Below are 19,131 nucleotides of genomic sequence, written 5' to 3'. Positions count from 1 at the left end.
AGATGCCGCCCTGCCGTGCATATATAAATCCATGCAGCAGCGTTTGCTGATTTCCTGAATCCCCAGAGAAGTGCACCATAGTGAGATGCCGCTCTGGCTTTGCATATCTCCATCCCTGCAGCAGCATTTGCTGATTTCCTGAATCCCCAGAGCAGTGCACCATAGTGAGATGCCGCCCTGGCCTTGCATATCTCCATCCCTGCAGCAGCGTTTGCTGATTTTTCTGAACCCCCAGAGCAGTGCACCATAGTGAGGTGCACCCCAGGCCGTGCATATCTCCATCCCTGCAGCAGCGTTTAGTGATTTCCTGAATCCCCAGAGCGGTGCACCATAGTGAGATGCCGCCCTGGCCTTGCATATCTCCATCCCTGCAGCAGCGTTTGCTGATTTCCTGAATCCCCAGAGCAGTGCACCATAGTGAGATGCCGCCCTGGCCTTGCATATCTCCATCCCTGCAGCAGCGTTTGCTGATTTCCTGAATCCCCAGAGCAGTGTACCTTAGTGAGATGCCACCCTGGCCTTGCATATCTCCATCCCTGCAGCAGCGTTTGCTGATTTCCAGAATCTCCAGAGCAGTGCACCATACTGAGATGCACCCCAGACCGTGCATATCTCCATCCATGCAGCAGCGTTTTCTGATTTCCTGAATCCCCAGAGCAGTGCACCATAGGGAGATGCCGCCCTGGCATTGCATAGCTCCATCCCTGGAGCAGCGTTTGCTGATTTCCTGAATCCCCAGAGCAGTGCACCTTAGTGAGATGCCGCCCTGGCCTTGCATATCTCCATCCCTGCAGCAGCGTTTGCTGATTTCCTGAATCCCCAGAGCAGTGCACCTTAGTGAGATGCCGCCATGGCCTTGCATACCTTCATCCGTGCAGCAGCGTTTGCTGATTTTCTGAATCCCCAGAGCAGTGCACCATAGTGAGATGCCGCCCTGGCCTTGCATATCTCCATCCCAGCAGCAGCGTTTGATGATTTCCTGAATCCCAATAGCAGTGCACTTGCATATCTCCATCCCTGCAGCAGCGTTTGCTGATTTCCTGAATACCCAGAGCAGTGTACCTTAGTGAGATGCCGCCCTGGCCTTGCATATCTCCATCCCAGCAGCAGCGTTTGCTGATTTCCTGAATCCCCAGAGCAGTGTACCTTAGTGAGATGCCGCCCTGGCATTGCATACCTCCATCCCTGCAGCAGCGTTTGCTGATTTCCTGAATACCCAGAGCAGTGTACCTTAGTGAGATGCCGCCCAAGCCTTGCATATCTCCATCCCTGCAGCAGCGTTCGCTGATTTCCTGAATCCCCAGAGCAGTGCACCATAGTGAGATGCTGCCCTGGCCTTGCATATCTCCATCCCTGCAGCAGCGTTTGCTGATTTCCTGAATCCCCAGAGCAGTGCACCATAGTGAGAGACAGCCTTGGCCTTGCATATCTCCATCCCTGCAGCAGCGTTTGCTGATTTCCAGAATCTCCAGAGCAGTGCACCATAGTGAGATGCTGCCCTGGCCTTGCATATCTCCATCCTTGCAGCAGCGTTGGCTGATTTCCTGAATCCCCAGAGCAGTGCACCATAGTGAGATGCCGCCCTGCCGTGCATATAAAAATCCATGCAGCAGCGTTTGCTGATTTCCTGAATCCCCAGAGAAGTGCACCATAGTGAGATGCCGCCCTGGCTTTGCATATCTCCATCCCTGCAGCAGCATTTGCTGATTTCCTGAATCCCCAGAGCGGTGCACCTTAGTGAGATGCCGCCCTGGCCTTGCATAGCTCCATCCCTGCAGCAGCATTTAGTGATTTCCTGAATCCCCAGAGCAGTGCACCATAGTGAGATGCCGCCCTGGCCTTGCATATCTCTATCCCTGGAGCAGCATTTGCTGATTTCCTGAATCCCCAGAGCAGTGCACTGTAGTGGGATACCGCCCTGGCCTTGCATATCTCTATCCCTGCAGCAGCGTTTGCTGATTTCCTGAATCCCCAGAGCAGTGCACCATAGTGAGATGCTGCCTTGGCCTTGCATACCTCCATCCCTGCAGCAGCGTTTGCTGATTTCCTGAATCCCCAGAGCAGTGCACCATAGTGAGATGCCGCCCTGGCCTTGCATATCTCCATCCCTGCAGCAGCATTTGCTGATTTCCTGAACCCCCAGAACAGTGCACCATAGTGAGGTGCACCCCAGGCCGTGCATATCTTCATCCCTGCAGCAGCGTTTAGTGATTTCCTGAATCCCCAGAGCGGTGCACCATAGAGAGATGTCACCCTGGCCTTTCATATCTCCATCCCTGCAGGAGCGTTTGCTGATTTCCTGAACCCCCAGAGCAGTGCACCATAGTGAGATGTCACCCTGGCCTTTCATATCTCCATCCCTGCAGGAGCGTTTGCTGATTTCCTGAATCCCCAGAGTAGTGCACCATAGTGAGATGCACCCCAGGCCTTGCATATCTCCATCCCTGCAGCAGCTTTTGCTGATTTCCCGAGACCCCAGAGCAGTGCACCAGTGAGATGCTGGCCTGTCTCCATCCCTGCAGCAGCGTTTGCTGATTTCCTGATTCCCGAGAGCAGTGCACCATAGTGAGATGTCACCCTGGCCTTGCATATCTCCATCCCTGCAGCAGCGTTTGCTGATTTCCTGAATCCCCAAAGCAGTGCACCATAGTGAGATGTCGCCCTGGCCTTGCATATCTGCATCCCTGCAGCAGCGTTTGCTGATTTCCTGAATCCTCAGAGCGGTGCACCATAGTGAGATGTCGCCCTGGCCTTGCATATCTGCATCCCTGCAGCAGAGTTCGCTGATTTCCTGAATCCTCAGAGCGGTGCACCATAGTGAGATGCCATCCTGGCCTTGCATATCTCCATCCCTGCAGCAGCGTTTAGTGATTTTCTGAATACCCACAGCGGTGCACCATAGTGAGATGCCACCCTGGCCTTGCATATCTCCATCTCTGCAGCAGCGTTTGCTGATTTCCTGAATCCCCAGAGCAGCGCACCATAGTGAGATGTCGCCCTGGCCTTGCATATCTCCATCCCTGCTGCAGCGTTTGCTGATTTCCTGAATCCCAGAGCAGTGCACCATAGTGAGATGCCGCCCTGGCCTTGCATATCTCCATCCCTGCTGCAGCGTTTCCTGATTTCCTGAATCCCCAGGGCAGTGCACCATAGTGGGATGCCTCCATGGCCTTGCATACCTCCATCCATGCAGCAGCGTTTGCTGATTTCTTGAATCCCAAGAGCAGTGCACCATAGTGAGAGACAGCCTTGGCCTTGCATATCTCTATCCCTGCAGCAGCGTTTGCTGGTTTCCTGAATTCACAGAGCAGTGCACCATAGTGAGATGCCAGCCTGGCCTTGCATATCTCTATCACTGCAGCAGCGTTTGCTGATTTCCCGAATCCCCAGAGCAGTGCACCAGTGAGATGCTGCCCTGTCTTGCTTATCTCCATCCCTGCAGCAACGTTTGCTGATTTCCTGACTCCCCAGAGGTGTGCACCATAGTGAGATGCACCCCAGGCCTTGCATATCTCCATCCCTGCAGCAGCGTTTGCTGATTTCCCGAGACCCCAGAGCAGTGCACCAGTGAGATGCTGGCCTGTCTCCATCCCTGCAGCAGCGTTTGCTGATTTCCTGATTCCCGAGAGCAGTGCACCATAGTGAGATGCCGCTGCCGCCCTGGCCTTTCATATCTCCATCCCTGCAGCAGCATTTGCTGATTTCCTGAATCCCCAGAGTAGTGCACCATAGTGAGATGCACCCCAGGCCTTGCATATCTCCATCCCTGCAGCAGCTTTTGCTGATTTCCCGAGACCCCAGAGCAGTGCACCAGTGAGATGCTGGCCTGTCTCCATCCTGCAGCAGCGTTTGCTGATTTCCTGATTCCCGAGAGCAGTGCACCATAGTGAGATGTCACCCTGGCCTTGCATATCTCCATCCCTGCAGCAGCGTTTGCTGATTTCCTGAATCCCCAAAGCAGTGCACCATATTGAGATGTCGCCCTGGCCTTGCATATCTGCATCCCTGCAGCAGCGTTTGCTGATTTCCTGAATCCTCAGAGCGGTGCACCATAGTGAGATGTCGCCCTGGCCTTGCATATCTGTATCCCTGCTGCAGCGTTCGCTGATTTCCTGAATCCTCAGAGCGGTGCACCATAGTGAGATGCCGTCCTGGCCTTGCATATCTCCATCCCTGCAGCAGCGTTTAGTGATTTCCTGAATACCCACAGCGGTGCACCATAGTGAGATGCCACCCTGGCCTTGCATATCTCCATCTCTGCAGCAGCGTTTGCTGATTTCCTGAATCCCCAGAGCAGCGCACCATAGTGAGATGTCGCCCTGGCCTTCCATATCTCCATCCCTGCAGCAGCGTTTGCTGATTTACTGAATCCCCAGAGCAGTGCACCATAGTGAGATGTCGCCCTGGCCTTCCATATCTCCATTCCTGCAGCAGCGTTTGCTGATTTCCTGAATCCCCAGAGCAGTGCACCATAGAGAGATGCCGCCCTGACCTTGCATATCTCCATCCCTGCAGCAGCCTTCGCTGATTTCCTGAATCCCCAGAGCAGTGCACCATAGAGAGATGCCGCCCTGGCTTGCATATCTCCATCCCTGCAGCAGCGTTTGCTGATTTCCTGAATCCCCAGAGCAGTGCACCATAATGAGCTGCACCCCAGGCCTTGCATATCTCCATCCCTGCAGCAGCGTTTGCTGATTTCCTGAGACCCCAGAGCAGTGCACCAGTGAGATGCTGCCCTGTCTTGCATATCTCCATTCCTTCAGCAGCGTTTGCTGATTTCCTGATTCCCCAGAGCAGTGCACCATAGTGAGATGTCGCCCTGGCCTTGCATATCTCCATCCCTGCAGCAGCGTTTGCTGATTTCCTGAATCCCCAGAGCAGTGCACCATAGTGAGATGTCGCCCTGGCCTTGCATATCTCCATTCCTGCAGCAGCGTTTGCTGATTTCCTGAATCCCCAGAGCAGTGCACCATACTGAGATGCCGCCCTGGCCCTGCATATCTCCATCCCTGCAGCAGCGTCTGCTGATTTCCTGAATCCCCAGAGCAGTGCACCTTAGTGAGATGCCGCCCTGGCCTTGCATATCTCCATCCCTGCAGCAGCGTTTGCTGATTTCCTGAATCCCCAGAGCAGTGCACCTTAGTGAGATGCCGCCATGGCCTTGCATACCTCCATCCGTGCAGCAGCGTTTGCTGATTTCCTGAATCCCCAGAGCAGTGCACCATAGTGAGATGCCGCCCTGGCCTTGCATATCTCCATCCCAGCTGCAGCGTTTGCTGATTTCCTGAATCCCCAGAGCAGTGCACCTTAGTGAGATGCCGCCCTGGCCTTGCATATCTCCATCCCCGCAGCAGCGTTTGCTGATTTCCTGAATCCCCAGAGCAGTGTACCTTAGTGAGATGCCGGCCTGGCATTGCATACCTCCATCCCTGCAGCAGCGTTTGCTGATTTCCTGAATCCCCAGAGCAGTGTACCTTAGTGAGATGCCGCCCTGGCCTTGCATATCTCCATCCCAGCAGCAGCGTTTGCTGATTTCCTGAATCCCCAGAGCAGTGTACCTTAGTGAGATGCCGCCCTGGCATTGCATACCTACATCCCTGCAGCAGCGTTTGCTGATTTCCTGAATACCCAGAGCAGTGTACCTTAGTGAGATGCCGCCCAGGCCTTGCATATCTCCATCCCTGCAGCAGCGTTCGCTGATTTCCTGAATCCCAGAGCAGTGCACCATAGTGAGATGCTGCCCTGGCCTTGCATATCTCCATCCCTGCAGCAGCGTTTGCTGATTTCCTGAATCCCCAGAGCAGTGCACCATAGTGAGAGACAGCCTTGGCCTTGCATATCTCCATCCCTGCAGCAGCGTTTGCTGATTTCCAGAATCTCCAGAGCAGTGCACCATAGTGAGATGCTGCCCTGGCCTTGCATATCTCCATCCTTGCAGCAGCGTTCGCTGATTTCCTGAATCCCCAGAGCAGTGCACCATAGTGAGATGCCGCCCTGCTGTGCATATATAAATCCATGCAGCAGCGTTTGCTGATTTCCTGAATCCCCAGAGAAGTGCACCATAGTGAAGTGCCGCCCTGGCTTTGCATATCTCCATCCCTGCAGCAGCATTTGCTGATTTCCTGAATCCCCAGAGCGGTGCACCTTAGTGAGATGCCGCCCTGGCCTAGCATAGCTCCATCCCTGCAGCAGCATTTAGTGATTTCCTGAATCCCCAGAGTGGTGCACCATAGTGAGATGCCACCCTGGCCTTGCACATCTCCATCCCTGCTGCAGCGTTTAGTGATTTCCTGAATCCCGAGAGCAGTGCACCATAGTGAGATGCCGCCCTGGCCTTGCATATCTCTATCCCTGGAGCAGCGTTTGCTGATTTCCTGAATCCCCAGAGCAGTGCACTGTAGTGGGATACCGCCCTGGCCTTGCATATCTCTATCCCTGCAGCAGCGTTAGCTGATTTCCTGAATCCCCAGAGCAGCGCACCATAGTGAGATGCTGCCTTGGCCTTGCATACCTCCATCCCTGCAGCAGCGTTTGCTGATTTCCTGAATCCCCAGAGCAGTGCACCATAGTGAGATGCCGCCCTGGCCTTGCATATCTCCATCCCTGCAGCAGCGTTTGCTGATTTCCTGAACCCCCAGAACAGTGCACCATAGTGAGGTGCACCCCAGGCCGTGCATATCTTCATCCCTGCAGCAGCGTTTAGTGATTTCCTGAATCCCCAGAGCAGTGCACCATAGTGAGATGCCACCCCGGCCTTGCACATCTCCATCCCTGCTGCAGCGTTTTCTGATTTCCTGAATCCCCAGAACAGTGCACCATACTGAGATGCCGCCCTGGCCTTGCATATCTCCATCCCTGCAGCAGCGTTTGCTGATTTCCTGAATCCCCAGAACAGTGCACTATAGTGAGATGCCGCCCTGGCCTTGCATATCTCCATCCCTGCTGCAGCTTTTGCTGATTTCCTGAATCCCAGAGCAGTGCACCATAGTGAGATGCCGCCCTGGCCTTGCATATCTCCATCCCTGCTGCAGCGTTTCCTGATTTCCTGAATCCCCAGGGCAGTGCACCATAGTGGGATGCCTCCCTGGCCTTGCATACCTCCATCCATGCAGCAGCGTTTGCTGATTTCTTGAATCCCAAGAGCAGTGCACCATAGTGAGAGACAGCCTTGGCCTTGCATATCTCTATCCCTGCAGCAGCGTTTGCTGGTTTCCTGAATTCACAGAGCAGTGCACCATAGTGAGATGCCAGCCTGGCCTTGCATATCTCTATCCCTGCAGCAGCGTTTGCTGATTTCCCGAATCCCCAGAGCAGTGCACCAGTGAGATGCTGCCCTGTCTTGCATATCTCCATCCCTGCAGCAACGTTTGCTGATTTCCTGACTCCCCAGAGGTGTGCACCATAGTGAGATGTCGCCCTGGCCTTGCATATCTCCATCACTGCAGCAGCGTTTGCTGATTTCCTGAATCCCCAGAGTAGTGCACCATAGTGAGATGCACCCCAGGCCTTGCATATCTCCATCCCTGCAGCAGCGTTTGCTGATTTCCCGAGACCCCAGAGCAGTGCACCAGTGAGATGCTGGCCTGTCTCCATCCCTGCAGCAGCGTTTGCTGATTTCCTGATTCCCCAGAGCAGTGCACCATAGTGAGATGCCGCTGCCGCCCTGGCCTTTCATATCTCCATCCCTGCAGCAGCGTTTGCTGATTTCCTGAATCCCCAGAGTAGTGCACCATAGTGAGATGCACCCCAGGCCTTGCATATCTCCATCCCTGCAGCAGCGTTTGCTGATTTCCCGAGACCCCAGAGCAGTGCACCAGTGAGATACTGGCCTGTCTCCATCCCTGCAGCAGCGTTTGCTGATTTCCTGATTCCCGAGAGCAGTGCACCATAGTGAGATGTCACCCTGGCCTTGCATATCTCCATCCCTGCAGCAGCGTTTGCTGATTTCCTGAATCCCCAAAGCAGTGCACCATAGTGAGATGTCGCCCTGGCCTTGCATATCTGCATCCCTGCAGCAGCGTTTGCTGATTTCCTGAATCCTCAGAGCGGTGCACCATAGTGAGATGTCGCCCTGGCCTTGCATATCTGCATCCCTGCAGCAGCGTTCGCTGATTTCCTGAATCCTCAGAGCGGTGCACCATAGTGAGATGCCGTCCTGGCCTTGCATATCTCCATCCCTGCAGCAGCGTTTAGTGATTTCCTGAATACCCACAGCGGTGCACCATAGTGAGATGCCACCCTGGCCTTGCATATCTCCATCTCTGCAACAGCGTTTGCTGATTTCCTGAATCCCCAGAGCAGCGCACCATAGTGAGATGTCGCCCTGGCCTTCCATATCTCCATCCCTGCAGCAGCGTTTGCTGATTTACTGAATCCCCAGAGCAGTGCACCATAGTGAGATGTCGCCCTGGCCTTCCATATCTCCATCCCTGCAGCAGCGTTTGCTGATTTCCTGAATCCCCAGAGCAGTGCACCATAGTGAGATGCCGCCCTGACCTTGCATATCTCCATCCCTGCAGCAGCCTTCGCTGATTTCCTGAATCCCCAGAGCAGTGCACCATAGAGAGATGCCGCCCGGGCTTGCATATCTCCATCCCTGCAGCAGCGTTTGCTGATTTCCTGAATTCCCAGAGCAGTGCACCATAATGAGCTGCACCCCAGGCCTTGCATATCTCCATCCCTGCAGCAGCGTTTGCTGATTTCCTGAGACCCCAGAGCAGTGCACCAGTGAGATGCTGCCCTGTCTTGCATATCTCCATTCCTTCAGCAGCGTTTGCTGATTTCCTGATTCCCCAGAGCAGTGCACCATAGTGAGATGTCGCCCTGGCCTTGCATATCTCCATCCCTGCAGCAGCGTTTGCTGATTTCCTGAATCCCCAGAGCAGTGCACCATAGTGAGATGTCGCCCTGGCCTTGCATATCTCCATTCCTGCAGCAGCGTTTGCTGATTTCCTGAATCCCCAGAGCAGTGCACCATACTGAGATGCCGCCCTGGCCTTGCATATCTCCATCCCTGCAGCAGCGTTTGCTGATTTCCTGAATCCTCAGAGTGGTGCACCATAGTGAGATGCCAGCCTGGCCTTGCATATCTCCATCCCAGCAGCAGCTTTTGCTGATTTCCTGAATCCCCAGAGCAGCGCACCATAGTGAGATGCCGCCCTGACCTTGCATATCTCCATCCCTGCAGCAGCGTTCGCTGATTTACTGAATCCTCAGAGCAGTGCACCATAGTGAGATGCCGCCCTGGCCTTGCTTATCTTAATCCCTGCACCAGCATTTGCTGATTTCCTGAATCCCCAGAGCAGCGCACCAGAGTGAGATACCGCCATGGCCTCACATACCTCCATCCCTGCAGCAGCGTTTGCTGATTTCCTGAATCCCGAGAGCAGCGCACCAGAGTGAGATGCCTCCCGGGCCTTGCATATCTCCATCCTTTCAGCAGCGTTTGCTGATTTCCTGAATCCCCAGAGCAGTGCACCATAGTGAGATGCCGCCCTGGCCTTGCATATCTCCATCCCTGCTGCAGCGTTTGCTGATTTCCTGAATCCACAGAGCAGTGCACCATAGTGAGATACCGCCCTGGACTTGCATATCTCCAGCCCTGCTGCAGTGTTTGCTGATTTCCTGAATCCCCAGAGCAGTGCACCATAGTAAGATGCCGCCATGGCCTTGCATATCTCCATCCCTGCAGCAGCGTTTGCTGATTTCCTGAATACCCAGAGCGGTGCACCACAGTGAGATGCCGCCCTGGCCTTGCATACCTCCATCCCTGCAGCAGCGTTTGCTGATTTCTTGAATCCCCAGAGCAGTGCACCATAGTGAGATGCCGCCCTAGCCTTGCATATCTCCATCCCTGCTGCAGCGTTTGCTGATTTCCTGAATCCCCAGAGCAGTGCACCATAGTGAGATGCACCCCAGGCCTTGCATATCTCCATCCCTGCAGCAGCGTTCGCTGATTTCCTGAATCCCCAGAGCAGTGCACCATAGTGAGATGCCGCCCTGGCCTTGCTTATCTTAATCCCTGCACCAGCATTTGCTGATTTCCTGAATCCCCAGAGCAGCGCACCAGAGTGAGATACCGCCATGGCCTCACATACCTCCATCCCTGCAGCAGCGTTTGCTGATTTCCTGAATCCCGAGAGCAGCGCACCAGAGTGAGATGCCTCCCGGGCCTTGCATATCTCCATCCTTTCAGCAGCGTTTGCTGATTTCCTGAATCCCCAGAGCAGTGCACCATAGTGAGATGCCGCCCTGGCCTTGCATATCTCCATCCCTGCTGCAGCGTTTGCTGATTTCCTGAATCCACAGAGCAGTGCACCATAGTGAGATGCCGCCCTGGCCTTGCATATCTCCACCCCTGCAGCAGAGTCTGCTGATTTCCTGCATCCCCAGAGCAGTGCACCATAGTAAGATGCCGCCATGGCCTTGCATATCTCCATCCCTGCAGCAGCGTTTGCTGATTTCCTGAATACCCAGAGCGGTCCACCATAGTGAGATGCCGCCCTGGCCTTGCAAATCTCCATCCCTGCCGCAGCGTTTAGTGATTTTCTGAATACCCAGAGCGGTGCACCATAGTGAGATGCCGCCCTAGCCTTGCATACCTCCATCCCTGCAGCAGCGTTTGCTGATTTCTTGAATCCCCAGAGCAGTGCACCATAGTGAGATGCCGCCCTAGCCTTGCATATCTCCATCCCTGCTGCAGCGTTTGCTGATTTCCTGAATCCCCAGAGCAGTGCACCATAGTGAGATGCACCCCAGGCCTTGCATATCTCCATCCCTGCAGCAGCGTTCGCTGATTTCCTGAATCCCCAGAGCAGTGCACCATAGTGAGATGCCGCCAAGGGCCTTGCATATCTCCATCCCTGCAGCAGCGTTTGCTGATTTCTTGAATCCCCAGAGCAGTGCACCATAGTGAGATGCCAGCCTGGCCTTGCATATCTCTATCCCTGCAGCAGCGTTTGCTGATTTCCTGAATCCCCAGAGCAGTGCACCAGTGAGATGCTGCCCTGTCTTGCATATCTCCATCCCTGCAGCAACGTTTGCTGATTTCCTGACTCCCCAGAGGTGTGCACCATAGTGAGATGCCGCCCTGGCCTTTCATATCTCCATCCCTGCAGCAGCGTTTGCTGATTTCCTGAATCCCCAAAGCAGTGCACCATAGTGAGATGCACCCCAGGCCTTGCATATCTCCATCCCAGCAGCAGCGTTTGCTGATTTCCTGAGACCCCAGAGCAGTGCACCAGTGAGATGCTGGCCTGTCTCCATCCCTGCAGCAGCGTTTGCTGATTTCCTGATTCCCACAGAGCAGTGCACCATAGTGAGATGTCACCCTAGCCTTGCATATCTCCATCCCTGCAGCAGCGTTTGCTGATTTCCTGAATCCCCAAAGCAGTGCACCATAGTGAGATGTCACCCTGGCCTTGCATATCTGCATCCCTGCAGCAGCGTTTGCTGATTTCCTGAATCCTCAGAGCAGTGCACCATAGTGAGATGTCGCCCTGGCCTTGCATATCTGCATCCCTGCAGCAGCGTTCGCTGATTTCCTGAATCCTCAGAGCGGTGCACCATAGTGAGATGCCGCCCTGGCCTTGCATATCTCCATCTCTGCAGCAGCGTTTAGTAATTTCCTGAATACCCACAGCGGTGCACCATAGTGAGATGCCACCCTGGCCTTGAATATCTCCATGCAGCAGCGTTTGCTGATTTCCTGAATCCCCAGAGCAGCGCACCATAGTGAGATGTCGCCCTGGCCTTCCATATCTCCATCCCTGCAGCAGCGTTTGCTGATTTACTGAATCCCCAGAGCAGTGCACCATAGTGAGATGCCGCCTGGCCTTCCATATCTCCATCCCTGCAGCAGCGTTTGCTGATTTCCTGAATCCCCAGAGCAGTGCACCATAGTGAGATGCCGCCCTGACCTTGCATATCTCCATCCCTGCAGCAGCATTCGCTGATTTCCTGAATCCCCAAAGCAGTGCACCATAGAGAGATGCTGCCCTGGCTTGCATATCTCCATCCCTGCAGCAGCGTTTGCTGATTTCCTGAATCTCCAGAGCAGTGCTCCATAATGAGCTGCACCCCAGGCCTTGCATATCTCCATCCCTGCAGCAGCGTTTGCTGATTTCCTGAGACCCAAGAGCAGTGCACCAGTGAGATGCTGCCCTGTCTTGCATATCTCCATCCCTGCAGCAGCGTTTGCTGATTTCCTGATTCCCCAGAGCAGTGCACCATAGTGAGATGTCGCCCTGGCCTTGCATATCTCCATCCCTGCAGCAGCGTTTGCTGATTTCCTGAATCCCCAGAGCAGTGCACCATAGTGAGATGTCGCCCTGGCCTTGCATATCTCCATTCCTGCAGCAGCGTTCGCTGATTTCCTGAATCCCCAGAGCAGTGCACCATACTGAGATGCCGCCCTGGCCTTGCATATCTCCATCCCTGCAGCAGCGTTTAGTGATTTCCTGAATACCCACAGCGGTGCACCATAGTGAGATGCCACCCTGGCCTTGCATATCTCCATCTCTGCAGAAGCGTTTGCTGATTTCCTGAATCCCCAGAGCAGCGCACCATAGTGAGATGTCGCCCTGGCCTTCCATATCTCCATCCCTGCAGCAGCGTTTGCTGATTTCCTGAATCCCCAGAGCAGTGCACCATAGTGAGATGCCGCCCTGACCTTGCATATCTCCATCCTGCAGCAGCCTTCGCTGATTTCCTGAATCCCCAGAGCAGTGCAACATAGAGAGATGCCGCCCTGGCTTGCATATCTCCATCCCTGCAGCAGCGTCTGCTGATTTCCTGAATCCCCAGAGCAGTGCACCATAATGAGCTGCACCCCAGGCCTTGCATATCTCCATCCCTGCAGCAGCGTTTGCTGATTTCCTGAGACCCCAGAGCAGTGCACCAGTGAGATGCTGCCCTGTCTGGCATATCTCCATCCCTGCAGCAGCGTTTGCTGATTTCCTGATTCCCCAGAGCAGTGCACCATAGTGAGATGTCGCCCTGGCCTTGCATATCTCCATCCCTGCAGCAGCGTTTTCTGATTTCCTGAATCCCCAGAGCAGTGCACCATAGTGAGATGTCGCCCTGGCCTTGCATATCTCCATTCCTGCAGCAGCGTTTGCTGATTTCCTGAATCCCCAGAGCAGTGCACCATACTGAGATGCCGCCCTGGCCTTGCATATCTCTATCCCTGCAGCAGCGTTTGCTGATTTCCTGAATCCCCAGAGCAGTGCACCATAGTGAGATGCCGCCCTGGCCTTGCATATCTCCATCCCTGCAGCAGCGTTTGCTGATTTCCTGAATCCCCAGAGCAGTGCACCATAGTGAGATGCCAGCCTGGCCTTGCATATCTCCATCCCAGCAGCAGCTTTTGCTGATTTCATGAATCCCCAGAGCAGCGCACCATAGTAAGATGCCGCCCTGACCTTGCATATCTCCATCCCTGCAGCAGCGTTCGCTGATTTACTGAATCGTCAGAGCAGTGCACCATAGTGAGATGCCGCCCTGGCCTTGCATATCTTAATCCCTGCACCAGCATTTGCTGATTTCCTGAATCCCCAGAGCAGCGCACCAGAGTGAGATACCGCCATGGCCTCACATACCTCCAGCCCTGCAGCAGTGTTTGCTGATTTCCTGAATCCCGAGAGCAGCGCACCAGAGTGAGATGCCCCCCGGGCCTTGCATATCTCCATCCTTTCAGCAGCGTTTGCTGATTTCCTGAATCCCCAGAGCAGTGCACCATAGTGAGATGCCGCCCTGGCCTTGCATATCTCCATCCCTGCTGCAGCGTTTGCTGATTTCCTGAATCCACAGAGCAGTGCACCATAGTGAGATACCGCCCTGGACTTGCAAATCTGCATCCCTGCAGCAGCGTTCGCTGATTTCCTGAATCCTCAGAGCGGTGCACCATAGTGAGATGCCGCCCTGGCCTTGCATATCTCCATCTCTGCAGCAGCGTTTAGTGATTTCCTGAATACCCACAGCAGTGCACCATAGTGAGATGCCACCCTGGCCTTGAATATCTCCATGCAGCAGCGTTTGCTGATTTCCTGAATCCCCAGAGCAGCGCACCATAGTGAGATGTCGCCCTGGCCTTCCATATCTCCATCCCTGCAGCAGCGTTTGCTGATTTACTGAATCCCCAGAGCAGTGCACCATAGTGAGATGTCGCCCTGGCCTTCCATATCTCCATCCCTGCAGCAGCGTTTGCTGATTTCCTGAATCCCCAGAGCAGTGCACCATAGTGAGATGCCGCCCTGACCTTGCATATCTCCATCCCTGCAGCAGCATTCACTGATTTCCTGAATCCCCAAAGCAGTGCACCATAGAGAGATGCCGCCCTGGCTTGCATATCTCCATCCCTGCAGCAGCGTTTGCTTATTTCCTGAATCTCCAGAGCAGTGCTCCATAATGAGCTGCACCCCAGGCCTTGCATATCTCCATCCCAGCAGCAGCGTTTGCTGATTTCCTGAGACCCCAGAGCAGTGCACCAGTGAGATGCTGCCCTGTCTTGCATATCTCCATCCCTGCAGCAGCGATTGCTGATTTCCTGATTCCCCAGAGCAGTGCACCATAGTGAGATGTCGCCCTGGCCTTGCATATCTCCATCCCTGCAGCAGCGTTTGCTGATTTCCTGAATCCCCAGAGCAGTGCACCATAGTGAGATGTCGCCCTGGCCTTGCATATCTCCATTCCTGCAGCAGCGTTCGCTGATTTCCTGAATCCCCAGAGCGGTGCACCATAGTGAGATGTCGCCCTGGCCTTGCATATCTGCATCCCTGCAGCAGCGTTCGCTGATTTCCTGAATCCTCAGAGCGGTGCACCATAGTGAGATGCCGCCCTGGCCTTGCATATCTCCATCTCTGCAGCAGCGTTTAGTGATTTCCTGAATACCCACAGCGGTGCACCATAGTGAGATGCCACCCTGGCCTTGAATATCTCCATGCAGCAGCGTTTGCTGATTTCCTGAATCCCCAGAGCAGTGCACCATAGTAAGATGTCGCCCTGGCCTTCCATATCTCCATCCCTGCAGCAGCGTTTGCTGATTTACTGAATCCCCAGAGCAGTGCACCATAGTGAGATGTCGCCCTGGCCTTCCATATCTCCATCCCTGCAGCAGCGTTTGCTGATTTCCTGAATCCCCAGAGCAGTACACCATAGTGAGATGCCGCCCTGACCTTGCATATCTCCATCCCTGCAGCAGCATTCGCTGATTTCCTGAATCCCCAAAGCAGTGCACCATAGAGAGATGCCGCCCTGGCTTGCATATCTCCATCCCTGCAGCAGCGTTTGCTGATTTCCTGAATCTCGAGAGCAGTGCTCCATAATGAGCTGCACCCCAGGCCTTGCATATCTCCATCCCAGCAGCAGCGTTTGCTGATTTCCTGAGACCCCAGAGCAGTGCACCAGTGAGATGCTGCCCTGTCTTGCATATCTCCATCCCTGCAGCAGCGTTTGCTGATTTCCTGATTCCCCAGAGCAGTGCACCATAGTGAGATGTCGCCCTGGCCTTGCATATCTCCATCCCTGCAGCAGCGTTTGCTGATTTCCTGAATCCCCAGAGCAGTGCACCATAGTGAGATGTCGCCCTGGCCTTGCATATCTCCATTCCTGCAGCAGCGTTCGCTGATTTCCTGAATCCCGAGAGCAGTGCACCATACTGAGATGCCGCCCTGGCCTTCCATATCTCCATCCCTGCAGCAGCGTTTAGTGATTTCCTGAATACCCACAGCGGTGCACCATAGTGAGATGCCACCCTGGCCTTGCATATCTCCATCTCTGCAGAAGCGTTTGCTGATTTCCTGAATCCCCAGAGCAGCGCACCATAGTGAGATGTCGCCCTGGCCTTCCATATCTCCATCCCTGCAGCAGCGTTTCTGATTTACATAATCCCCAGAGCAATGCACCATAGTGAGATGTCGCCCTGGCCTTCCATATCTCCATCCCTGCAGCAGCGTTTGCTGATTTCCTGAATCCCCAGAGCAGTGCACCATAGTGAGATGCCGCCCTGACCTTGCATATCTCCATCCCCGCAGCAGCCTTGGCTGATTTCCTGAATCCCCAGAGCAGTGCAACATAGAGAGATGCCGCCCTGGCTTGCATATCTCCATCCCTGCAGCAGCGTTTGCTGATTTCCTGAATCCCCAGAGCAGTGCACCATAATGAGCTGCACCCCAGGCCTTGCATATCTCCATCCCTGCAGCAGCATTTGCTGATTTCCTGAGACCCCAGAGCAGTGCACCAGTGAGATGCTGCCCTGTCTGGCATATCTCCATCCCTGCAGCAGCGTTTGCTGATTTCCTGATTCCCCAGAGCAGTGCACCATAGCGAGATGTCGCCCTGGCCTTGCATATCTCCATCCCTGCAGCAGCGTTTGCTGATTTCCTGAATCCCCAGAGCAGTGCACCATAGTGAGATGTCGCCCTGGCCTTGCATGTCTCCATTCCTGCAGCAGCGTTTGCTGATTTCCTGAATCCCCAGAGCAGTGCACCATACTGAGATGCCGCCCTGGCCTTGCATGTCTCTATCCCTGCAGCAGCGTTTGCTGATTTCCTGAATCCCCAGAGCAGTGCACCATAGTGAGATGCCGCCCTGGCCTTGCATATCTACATCCCTGCAGCAGCGTTTGCTGATTTCCTGAATCCCCAGAGCAGTGCACCATAGTGAGATGCCAGCCTGGCCTTGCATATCTCCATCCCAGCAGCAGCTTTTGCTGATTTCCTGAATCCCCAGAGCAGCGCACCATAGTGAGATGCCGCCTTGGCCTTGCACATCTCCATCCCTGCAGCAGCGTTCGCTGATTTCCTGAATCCCCAGAGCAGCGTACCATAGTGAGATGCCGCCCTGGCCTTGCATATCTCCATCCCTGCAGCAGCGTTCGCTGATTTACTGAATCGTCAGAGCAGTGCACCATAGTGAGATTCCGCCCTGGTCTTGCTTATCTTAATCCCTGCACCAGCATTTGCTGATTTCCTGAATCCCCAGAGCAGCGCACCAGAGTGAGATACCGCCATGGCCTCACATACCTCCATCCCTGCAGCAGCGTTTGCTGATTTCCTGAATCCCGAGAGCAGCGCACCAGAGTGAGATGCCTCCCGGGCCTTGCATATCTCCATCCTTTCAGCAGCGTTTGATGATTTCCTGAATCCCCAGAGCAGTGCACCATAGTGAGATGCCGCCCTGGCCTTACATATCTCCATCCCTGCTGCAGCGTTTGCTGATTTCCTGAATCCACAGAGCAGTGCACCATAGTGAGATACCACCCTGGACTTGCATATCTGCATCCCTGCAGCAGCGTTCGCTGATTTCCTGAATCCTCAGAGCGGTGCACCATAGTGAGATGCCGCCCTGGCCTTGCATATCTCCATCTCTGCAGCAGCGTTTAGTGATTTCCTGAATACCCACAGCGGTGCACCATAGTGAGATGCCACCCTGGCCTTGAATATCTCCATGCAGCAGCGTTTGCTGATTTCCTGAATCCCCAGAGCAGCGCACCATAGTGAGATGTCGCCCTGGCCTTCCATATCTCCATCCCTGCAGCAGCGTTTGCTGATTTATTTTCTGAATCCCCAGAGCAGTGCACCATAGTGAGATGCCGCCCTGCCTTGCATATCTCCAACCCTGTAGGAGCGTTGCTGATTTCCTGAATCCCCAGAGCAGTGCACCATAGTGAGAGACCGCCCTGGCCTTGCATATCTCCATCCCTGCAGCAGCATTCGCTGATTTCCTGAATCCCCAAAGCAGTGCACCATAGAGAGATGCCGCCCTGGCTTGCATATCTCCATCCCTGCAGCAGCGTTTGCTGATTTCCTGAATCTCCAGAGCAGTGCTCCATAATGAGCTGCACCCCAGGCCTTGCATATCTCCATCCCAGCAGCAGCGTTTGCTGATTTCCTGAGACCCCAGAGCAGTGCACCAGTGAGATGCTGGCCTGTCTCCATCCCTGCAGCAGCGTTTGCTAATTTCCTGAATCCCCAAAGCAGTGCACCATAGTGAGATGCACCCCAGGCCTTGCATATCTCCATCCCAGCAGCAGTGTTTGCTGATTTCCTGAGACCCCAGAGCAGTGCACCAGTGAGATGCTGGCCTGTCTCCATCCCTGCAACAGCGTTTGCTGATTTCCTGATTCCCCAGAGCAGTGCACCATAGTGAGATGTCACCCTAGCCTTGCATATCTCCATCCCTGCAGCAGCGTTTGCTGATTTCCTGAATCCTCAGAGCGGTGCACCATAGTGAGATGTCGCCCTGGCCTTGCATATCTCCATTCCTGCAGCAGCGTTTGCTGATTTCCTGAATCCCCAGAGCAGTGCACCATACTGAGATGCCGCCCTGGCCTTGCATATCTCCATCCCTGCAGCAGCGTCTGCTGATTTCCTGAATCCCCAGAGCAGTGCACCTTAGTGAGATGCCGCCCTGGCCTTGCATATCTCCATCCCTGCAGCAGCGTTTGCTGATTTCCTGAATCCCCAGAGCAGTGCACCTTAGTGAGATGCCGCCATGGCCTTGCATACCTCCATCCGTGCAGCAGCGTTTGCTGATTTCCTGAATCCCCAGAGCAGTGCACCATAGTGAGATGCCGCCCTGGCCTTGCATATCTCCATCCCAGCAGCAGCGTTTGCTGATTTCCTGAATCCCCAGAGCAGTGCACCTTAGTGAGATGCCGCCCTGGCCTTGCATATCTCCATCCCCGCAGCAGCGTTTGCTGATTTCCTGAATCCCCAGAGCAAAGTACCTTAGTGAGATGCCGCCCTGGCATTGCATACCTCCATCCCTGCAGCAGCGTTTGCTGATTTCCTGAATCCCCAGAGCAGTGTACCTTAGTGAGATGCCGCCCTGGCCTTGCATATCTCCATCCCAGCAGCAGCGTTTGCTGATTTCCTGAATCCCCAGAGCAGTGTACCTTAGTGAGATGCCGCCCTGGCATTGCATACCTCCATCCCTGCAGCAGCGTTTGCTGATTTCCTGAATACCCAGAGCAGTGTACGTTAGTGAGATGCCGCCCAGGCCTTGCATATCTCCATCACTGCAGCAGCGTTCGCTGATTTCCTGAATCCCAGAGCAGTGCACCATAGTGAGATGCTGCCCTGGCCTTGCATATCTCCATCCCTGCAGCAGCGTTTGCTGATTTCCTGAATC

This window comes from Ambystoma mexicanum, chromosome 2q, assembly GCF_040938575.1.
Source record: "Ambystoma mexicanum isolate Mex_15411 chromosome 2q, UKY_AmexF1_1, whole genome shotgun sequence".
Lineage (NCBI taxonomy): Eukaryota > Metazoa > Chordata > Amphibia > Caudata > Ambystomatidae > Ambystoma > Ambystoma mexicanum.
This window is presented reverse-complemented; position numbering follows the sequence as displayed.